General features: G+C 39.4%; 1 long non-coding RNA gene across 1 annotated transcript; it reads right to left on the minus strand.

Annotated features, from left to right (window-relative positions):
- Window positions 1-7,464: 7,464 nt before the first annotated feature.
- On the minus strand, window positions 7,465-10,340 carry LOC112541498 (uncharacterized). The gene is made up of 2 exons (XR_003085486.2): window positions 10,200-10,340; window positions 7,465-9,658 (listed from the first exon to the last, which is right to left on the minus strand). It is a non-coding gene; the product is annotated as an uncharacterized LOC112541498 (long non-coding RNA).
- Window positions 10,341-10,480: the final 140 nt, after the last annotated feature.

Below are 10,480 nucleotides of genomic sequence, written 5' to 3' on the forward strand. Positions count from 1 at the left end.
GCCTGAAAGGTGTTTTTAAAAGCAAAGAGCTCTGAAGTGGTGTCTGAGATTCTTATTCTCCATTCCTATAAAGAATATTAACCCCAATGTTCTTATTTATCAAAGTATCTCTTGATCTACAGGAGGAACAGTAAAACTGTTCTGTATTATTACCACTGAAAGCAACTGAAAACTTTTTTTAAAAAAAAGCTGGTTTCAAATAGAACAATTAAGCAATTAAATACAGTATGTGGATTATATAGAAACATAGAATTAGAAGACAGTATTTAACATAGAATTTATGCCACTGAGTTCAATCTTTGCTCTGTGCTGGAATTCAGTTTAAAGTGTCTCTCTGAGAAATGTCTAGCCAACATCTGTTTGTAGAATTCCAGTAAAGAGGAATTTACCACCTTCCTCAGTCACAGGTTCCACTGTGATTATTAGAACATTTTTTTTCTAACAGTCAACTGGAATCCTATAACATGTTCTAGTATACTCTGGAAGAGACAAATTTGCCATTCTTTTGCATTACAAATTTTCAGATACTTAAAGAGTACCTGTATGAAACTGCTTTTGCATTTATGAAATATTTTAGAGTGTTCAAACCACTTCAGATTACATTTATGGGTCCTATTGCAGTCTATCAATATTTTAAAGTGATTTCAAATAGAAAATTGCTTATGCTCTTTGGTTCTTTCAAGATGCAGCAGGAATTTCTAATGAGAAAATGAATCAGACCATCCCCTTAACAGAAGCACAGCCAGACTTTTATTCAAGATTCCACCAGTCAGAGAACACTGCTTTTTTATCAGCAAAATCTCCATGGAACTGCCCGCTGCTCCACAGATTAGCTACCCATTGTTTAGTTGTGTGAATCCAGTCCATGTTGGTTAATTTATGGAAATTATGGAAATCCAGAAAATTAGGTTGAGTAACTCATGGGACAAACATAGCCTATATCAGATGTTTGGTTCTGCACTACTTAACTTTTACTTGCTGCTGAGAGAACAACAGCTTTCTGTTCATTGGCAAAAGCACACATGGAGTAATTTCAGCTGCCTTTTACACAAAGAGGCACCTAACCTATCTACCTGGACTATCCATCTGATCCAATCTTGAACGTTCACCACTTATATCTAGTCTTTGGCTTCTCTTGCAAGTCTCAGTAACTACAGAATATGATGCCTATAACCAGTCCCTCAGTTGCTTTTGTTAACACTATGATAATATTCAGGATAATATATATTTGTGTGATGGCACAAAAGGACATTCATAAAAGATGGAGTATTTGAGACTCATTTAAAGGAGATCATAAAAGCAAAAGGGTTTTTTTTTAGTAGATGTCACTTTCTCTAGCAAATCTCGTAAAATACCAGAATGAAAATTCATAACAAGACAAACAAGATGGCTTTCAAAAGAAAGAATGGCTCTCACAACAAAAGATTGTTTCCAAAACAACCAAGGGTTGCGTGAGGACTGGATGAGGTGGTGGAAAAATACTAGGAGACATAAGAATATTACACTGGGACTGGCCAAACTTTTTTGGAAGTTATAAAAATGAATGAAAACTGTAGTACCTGTGAGCCATCAAATAGAATGTGTTTTATGGGCATCCTGCCTTGATTCTTCTGAACTCAGACCTACCTGGCCAGAAAGACTTGGATTTGGGCATGTACACAAAGAAGAGGGGTGAGTAAGTGAAGATTTTAGTTCAGAAAGTAAATGAAATTGTAAATCCACATTGCTTTCTATGTGTTTTGGGTATCTGGGTAAATAAGAGCAACAAAGAATACTGAAGGTGTTTGAAACCCCCCTTTTTATGATCCTCTTTGTGGCAATTTGTGTGGAGATATGCACTCATGTCTCCCCAGTTTTTATCCACCCTTCTGACTACATATTGTTTAGGCATGTAAATAATCACTTGCCTGTTCACAAATGGAAATTTAAGATTGGTGACCATGTATCCAAAAATGTAGAGATCAGAAGAAATGTTATCTTTTCCTCATTTCAAGGCCCTTAACTTAGATTGGTGCAGAATTAAATTCATATGCTGTTGATGGTGGTGGAGGGAGAAAAAGATGTCAGTTGAGATGGAGGAAGGGGAGATTTTCCAGCTGTGTCACGGGGGGTGGGGGGAGGGCAGTTATTGTTTTCAATAGCTTGCCAGGAAGGTTCTGGGATGGCTTAGCCAATCATAGCAAGGTGAGTTAAAACAAAACCATTGGATTACAGAATAAAAAATAGCCAGAGTTTTGGTGACTTACACGTGAGCTTACTGCTTATATTCATCATTCTGAATACAGTTGGAAGCACTCATGCTTTCCACATCCTGCAAGACTTTGTACTATTGGAAATAAGAATTTTGGGATCCAAATCCTGGATTACAGACAGGAAACTATCTCTCTAATTAAGCCATCATTCTCAGCAGCACCAACCAGTGTGGAGAGATGCTGGGAGTTGAAGTTCAGCAGCATTTGGGGGTCCCCGTGTTCTCTGTCACTATCCCAAATAAAGCCAAAGACTGTTATCTAGTATACTTGGTTGAAAAACTACACACATCAACAGGTCATTAAGGGCCAGCAGTTCAGAATCACCCTGTAACACACTTCTGTATTTCTGTTAGACAGAAAGACAGACTGTCTTCATTGCTACAGCTATTTTTTTATTTTAAATGTGGCCTAAATTCTTTTCAAAAATTATGTAGATAGTGACAATGCAACTGGAAAATACCAGAGTGCAAAGGCTACTCTAGATATTCAATATAGATTGCAGGTATGACATGTTTATTTTACATTTGGCTGAATTAGTATTACACACATTTAAATTTGACTCACGTGTGATTGTAAAAATGAATGCTGAAAATGTTTGGCTGTAACACTCAAATGGAAGCAGGTACCACTGAAATTGATGAATGCTTATTTTTGACTAGGTGACAGCACCTAACTAGCATTGGTTAACCTCCATAAGCTAAGTTGATTTGAGCTTAGTAGTTAGATAGGAGACCATCAGGAAAATCAAGACTGTAGACTAGACTGAAAAGTTGCAAAAAAATCTTCCTGAAGAAGGCAAGGGCAAGCTAGGTCCATGTCATTGCCAAAAAACCTTCAGGGATGTATCAATGAAGTCACCTGGAATTTTTGTTTGAAGGATTGCATTGCTTGTTTTGCTGGACAGGAGGAAAGAACATAACACAACATGATAAGTAAATGGGATACACGTGGACTATCTTGTAATAAATAGCAGCTGAGCATGCTTGCTGCCTTCTCCATTTACATCTTGGGTTATGCCTGGTTGATGTTTCTATATTTATGCCAGGCCTTAGGCTTAGAGTGTTCCAGTCAGCTCAGTCTATTTTCACTAATACATATCTAATGCAACATTGGTAACAAGCTATATTAAGATGACATCTAGTCTCATGAAAGGTTATCCATTAAAAACAAAAAGTCAGCACTCTGTAAGAAACCCTGTAGAACTCCCTTGTTAGACAATTTCCCAGCATCATCACTATGAACTTGGATACTCAAAGGAAACCTCCTGATCTCCAGAGACCCTCATGATACTACTTTTATCACCAGATATCATATTGCCATCTATAAGAAGCAGAACATTTTCACTGATGGATTCATTTGTATGTCACCCCCTCCAGAGAAAGTCTAGTACAATTCTCATTCTTGTGAGCTCTTAGCAGATGAAGTAAAGCTGCAAAACCCACTTCCAACATTTAGACTGTAAATCCTTTGGCATAAATAATTATCCCTTTGGGGGGTTGTTGTTTAGGTACAGATTCCTATACAATCAGAGTGGGAATCTGTAGCTCTCTAGAAGCTGTTGGGTTTCAAATCCTACCAGTTCCAGTCAAGGATTATGGGAGCTATAATTCAGCAGCTTCTGTAGAAATGTAGGTTCTCCTCCCCTTTCTATACATAGAGGGCATTCTGATTAAATAAATAACAGCCCTATTAATCATGATAAGCGGAATCCCACAGAAAAAGTGCCAATTTTACAATACCTCTTCTGACCAGAAGCAGAGATAAGAGAAAGAAAATTATATTTTGTCTTGAAAAGAAAAGAAAAACATGCACATGTGTATTGTCCATAATCTAGGCCAGATTAATGACCAGTATAAATCCAGGACTTTAATCAAAAGCAACTCCTGCTCACTCAGCAAGTGAGTCACAACCAAACCATCAAGTGGATTGAATTGTGGACCTGGCCAAAGTATATATGAATAAGTACCACCGGATCACTGGAAGGTAAATGATGCTGACTTTGAAAAAAATGTATACTAGAAGAAAGCCAAGAGAAGACAGTAGTAACAAATTCTCTGCTCCTTCAGGTGTCCATCTTTCCATCTATGACAGTGTTTCTCAGCCTCAGCAACTTTAAGATATATGGACTTCAACTAGAGAATGTGAGTATTTTGTAAAGGAAAAAGGGCTTTTCTTTTTAATGTTAGAAGTGGCTCTTTCTGTATTACATGCTCCCTGTAGCTGCAGTATTGCAGACCATATCAGAAAAAAGCAACAGTTCCTGTTCAAATATTTAGTACTCCAGTGCCCATAATACCTACTGGGGGACAATTGGAGCGTTGCCCTCCAAGAGTACCGGTCTAGTTTACAATGAATGCAATGCATTTTAAGCAATTTGGAATCTTGCACTGTGGTGGAATCTGCCCATGTACAAGAAGGAAGGTATAACTTTAGTGTTCGCCCATTTGCAATGTCTGCCACGTCCAACATCTGCAGTACGATTCCACAGTGGCTAGGGTTGTGTGGCTCCACCCAGTATGCTGGACACAGCTAATATAACTTCTATCACTTTTTTAAAAGCTGAGCTATGATGAACTTCTCTTGGGTTATATATTTTATTTCTACTTCACCAGACACTCTTCATTCGTTTTAAGAATCGAGTGTATGACTATAAGATATTGGTTCTCTGTCCAAGCCCTTTCTCACTCAGCAATATGGCAAACGGTGTTCCTCTCATAACATGGCATTATTGTACAGTACTATGTTTACATGTGGACGAAATATGAAAGAGAAACGATTTTGTCATTTCAAGATTCTTGCAGGTTGGATGTTTCATAAAAGCTGTGTGAAAGGTTTTATTCCCAGCCAACTTTTAAAAACGTAGTTCCTTTGATTTCTTAGAAGTTGTTTGGATTCAACATATTTGCACTGAAGCCTTTGTCAGCTCCAAACATAGCAGGCATCAGGCTGCGGAAGCTTTACTAATGAGCACCTCTGGTGTCATCTTCTGCTTTGGATTGCTGAAATAAGCACATGTCCTTATTCATGTCCTCTTCTCAGCCTGAATCATGGTCGAATTTCCAGATGAACATAGTAAAAAAAAATGGGGGGGGGATAAAATTGGAGTCTCATTGTCCATGCTGATTATTTTGGCATGTTACAGTCCAAGTGATAGTCAACTGTCCTAAAAAGTCTTCTCAATGTACAATAGGCTTCTCTTGCTGTAGGTCAAACAAAACAAATATTGAAAGTATTGGAGACAGACAGTCGCATCTTTCATTGTAGCATCTGAGGGTGCTAGGAGACACAGGAACTGCTGTGTCTCTTGAAGGATGAACATACACCATCCTCTCAAAAGCCATTCCTCCTGGAAATTATATCTCTGTGACGCTGAACCTAAAACAGTATTCTCTGTTACCCCAACATAGTATAGTTCCAAGATTACTTGTGGGAATCCTGGAGCCTTCCAAATGTATTGGGACCAAGGAGGGGGAATCTATTAATTTTGGTTTCTTTCAATTTCTCATTTTTGCAAATATGTTAAGTTTGTTTTTTCTGTCTCACATTTTAGCAACTATATCAGCTTTGGTTCATCAAACTGCAGATGTTGTGTCTGTGTACACATTTCTCCAAATATGTGTTTGTTTGCAATTTTACTGAATGTGCTTATTTTTTTGCAAATAGTTATAATGCATTTATATATTTGCGTGTGTGTATGTGAATATGCACACATATTTAATGCAATTTTCTCTAATATTTATAATATTTATATCACCAATTTCTGACAGACTCCCAGTGGTTTACAAAATTTGAATATAAAATCATTAAAAAAAAAACCTCTCAGAAGAAAAACTAAGGCAATTTCCTTTGTTTCTTAACAGTGAAAAAGTCTGCAGAAGGGCTCACTCTTGGCTGACCTCCAAAAGATTATGAAGGAGGCACTATTTAGATGTCTGGAGGATGAAGGAGCACATGCAGGAAAACAATATGCTGGAGCCACCCCTCCTCTGATATCACACAGGAAGGGTACTCATTTAGGATGAATGAACCAGACAAGATGGTTCTATCTGAAGAAGGCTATCCTGAAGATATCTAGGAGACAAACCATCTAGATTATAAGCAGCATTTGGACTTGTTCTCAAAGCTGGTCACTAGCTGGCAGCTCTCACCTGCCAATAGGTGGACTTCTGCATTCTGCACCAGCTGATGTTTCCAAGTAGTTTTCAAAAGGAAACCCACATACAATGTATTGTAATAGTTAATATGAAAGGTGATGAGGGCATGGTTAACCATTATAGACAGTCCTCTACTTATGAACTTTCGAGTTATGAACTTTCGCCAATATGAACAAACCTGTCCACAACTCCAACAATGAAGGTTGCCTGGAAGTTTACAACGTGCAGCATACATATGCCCAGAAGTTTATTGTGCACCAGAAATTTATACTCTGATATTTATGGCGCACTGCATACATATGCTTGGTTGGACTTACAAACAAAATGGACTTATAAACAGCCTCTCTGTACCAGTATCTTATAAACAGTATCTTATAAACTTATAAACAGGACTGTCTGTACCAGTATCTCAATCTCCAGGAAGGGTCATAACTCTCAACAAGTTCCCTTCCAAAATATGTCTTTTTTATTGCTGGCAGCTGCATTATCAAATTCAGACGACTGCAAAATTCAGATAATAACTAGAGCTTCTTTTCACATACTGATTTGAAAATAAAAAAATAGATAGGTTCCCATTCAAATTTTAACTAAAGAAATTTCTCCATCTTGTTGGGACCACGACTCTTATAATCCAAAGTTTTCATGGCCACTTGGGCTGGACTATTTATATACCGAAGTCTAACAATTCTGGAAAATATCAATTTAGGAAAGGCTGGTATGAAGGACAAATGTGTTCTTGCATTCTAAAAAGCAAACATATTTGCTAATAAGATTTCAATATGTAATTATCCTGCCTCATCGCCAGAATTTTATGGGGTGATCTAGGCAATATTTTCTGCTTATAACCTCCCCATATTTTTGTACAGCTTTTTTCACCTTTTTTTCTTTCAACCCTGCCCCCCCCCCAACAATTAAAGAGGAAAATAAAACAGCTGCACAGTGTTTTTGGATTGGCAGGGTTATGTGTCCTCCATAAGGAAATTTCATCCTACCCAATTCCCAGTCTGACAATTTATCAAACTCTGCTATATATTATCATAATCATAAGCCAGGCCCATCACTTTCAAAGTTGTGTTTAATCAATTAAATTCCAAGCACTGTTAGGAAAATGGTTAGATGAAGAAGGATGGTTTAGAAACACGAGGAAAACACTGTAGAAATTCATTTATTTACTGCATTTAATTGTGATTTGTGCCACTAAGGATAAAACAAATCATCCGTTATAATACAACAAGCACAGACATACACGAACACATAAAATAAAATATAACAAAGACAAGCATTGCAGATAAAAAAGGCATTAGATAAAAATTGAAATTAAACCAGTCTAATCAGAGAAGGTTTGCCAATAGGAAATCAGCATACAATACCAACATTTGAAAATGAAAGCAGACATTATAAACAGCCTCTTGGAACGTAACCTGTTCATAAGTAGAGGACTGTTTGTACCAGTATCTCAAGCTCCAGGAAGGGTCACAACTCTCAACAATTTCCCTTCCAAAATATGCCTTTTTTATTGCTGGCAACTGCATTATCAAATTCAGACGACTGCAAAATTCAGATAATAACTGAATTTTTATTCAATTTAATTTGGGATTCATCACAAATGTTTAGGATTATAAAACACAACTAAATTCCATTGCTGAAATGGGATGCGAGAGTGCACAGTGAAAACAGCAATATTTATGTATCTAAGGATTCAGATGCAAAAGAAACATTTTTGATGCTATCTTCCTGTACTTTGAGAAACACAGAACATAGGAGGACAGGATAGGGCTCCTCGCCCTGGATGTATGATGAAACCAATCTCCGCACACTGTGCTCTCAAATACATGTGCATGCAGAGGCAGCCCTAGTCACATGTGTGTGAAATAACATCTTGCTGAAATCTAGTCAGTTGACTTCTAGATTTGCTACATGGTTAATTTTAATTTTCTTAATAATCAACTGAGTTTTCAGCAATGATATTTGAATTGAGCTGCTTACTGCCTATGTATTTTTTTTAAAGCTTATTTTCCTGCTTATTATTTTAGATTATATGTTTATGCTGTAGTAAATACATATTTTATTAAAATATTTGAACCAAATCAAAAACGTTACCAAGTTTATTGCTAAGTATACATGCTAAGGATGAGGCTGAATTCAGTGTGAAATTTGCTTCTGAACAGGTATCAAAACTTTTTTTTAATCTGATGTACATTGTAAAGTAAATAGGTTTACCTCCAATTTTAAGACAGAAGCAATACACACAAATACTGAGCACTAGAAGAAAATATAAGTACAGTACCCATCATTTGCAAATACAGTCCAAGCAATGAATTCAACAAATAATTTAGTTATAGATCACAGGTTATTCCTGACAGAAACTCTAGATTTTTAAATATATACCTTGTTAGACTTGTAACACAAGGCTCACCCAGAATTTGGAAAACACCCAACTTCCTCACCAAGGGAGGTTTGCAAGTCTGTGTAAGAAAGTCCAATGCCATCGTTCCCAGATCAGAAAGATAGTATAGCCATACATGCAATAATCACTCAACCCAGAATCACACATACAAACAAATAAAAGACAAGAGTTTGAAGTGGGAGTGTCAAGAAGTACAACAGTGTTTAAGGGCACTTGCTCACAGTCCCCTAACCACGGCACAAACATGCCCTGGTAACCCTGGCAACCACTTTTTCTGCCATGTCCAGATGTTACCTACAAGATGAGCCCATAACTGAGTCAGCTTCTTTCTTCTCCCAACAAAATTTGGCCATAGATACACTCCAGCACATTTCAGTGACAGTGTGGTTGCTGATGCAGCTCAGAGATTGAGATCTGTCCAGGTGGCCAGATTTACTAAATTGTTGTGGTTGTTGTTATTAGCTATGTTAGGCCGCTGCAGGCACACCCTTCTTTTAGCTGGGAACTTCAAGGGCATTTGGCTGAGGCCTCAGGAGAGATTGGACACTTGACTTCCACAGAGGCACCTACTCACATGACTGACCAACACTCACCGAAGTGCCTGTCAAATCTTATGTGGGCTCTTTATAGGCATCCGCACCAGTGACCAGCGAGTTGGGTAACCTGACAGGTGGCTAAACCCATCATTCTAAGCACCCACCTACAGTCACCTAATGCTCTGGGGAGAGAGATCGGCTATTGTCTTCCAGACAGCTGAAGGGAGAGAAAATGAAGTGGGAGATCCACCAGCTCCTTTCCTTAACTGGTTCAGAATCGGTGTCTGATTGCTCTTGTAGCCAGCTGTACTGAAAACAGGAAAGTTTCTCAGAACTTCGATGATTAGGATTTCTCAGAACGAAAGCTTACAACACAAGGATTCCAGGGAGGGCTTTACTTTCACACGCCACCCTTATTTATAAGCAATTATGGCAGCAAGATTCGGGAACATTTCCCGAGACTTTTCCGGTAGAAAGGGGAGAAGCCTCATCTCTTTAGTGCACCTCTCCTTGTTTTGGAAACAGCTGCTAGACTTATCCATGGGAGAGCCGATTCTCACAATCGGCGCGTACGGACAGCACCTTTGCCGGCGTCCTTGCTGTTGCGGAACGGGGGTCAGCAACGGGGCAGCAGCGCTCATGCCAGCCGCCTTTCTGCCGGCTCAAAGCCTGCCGGATAGCACTTTAAGGCACCAACTGGAACAGCCCTAAGGGCGGGAGGAAGAGGGCTCCCTGGCTCAAGGGGCGGCCGCCCGACCCCCTGCGGGAAGCCCGCTCTGCCTTGCCTCCATTTCGCCCTCCTCCCTTTTAGGGTCAATAGCACGAGCAGCGCGCGCTTACACCGACTTACAAGCAGCCCGGAAACTTTCTGGGAACTTTGCCTCCCGCTGACGCCAACAATCGCTGCAGGGCCCCATCCCCTCCTCTCCGCCAATGGAAAGCTGGGGGGGGGGGACCGTCCGGAGACCAATCCCGAGGCTCTGGACAGTTCCCCGGTCCTGACCGACCTTCACCGGACGAGAGCGGGGAGGGGATAAAAGAGCCCGGAGGAGGCAATTGAGGTTTGGCCCTCCCCGCCGCCGCCGCCTCTCCTTCGCTGCTTCCTCTGAGAAGGAGCGGCGGTCGCGCTCG

Source organism: Python bivittatus, unplaced genomic scaffold, assembly GCF_059951505.1.
Source record: "Python bivittatus isolate LINGU-HERP-01145 unplaced genomic scaffold, Pbiv_v1 ctg000580_np1212, whole genome shotgun sequence".
NCBI classification, from domain to species: domain Eukaryota; kingdom Metazoa; phylum Chordata; class Lepidosauria; order Squamata; family Pythonidae; genus Python; species Python bivittatus.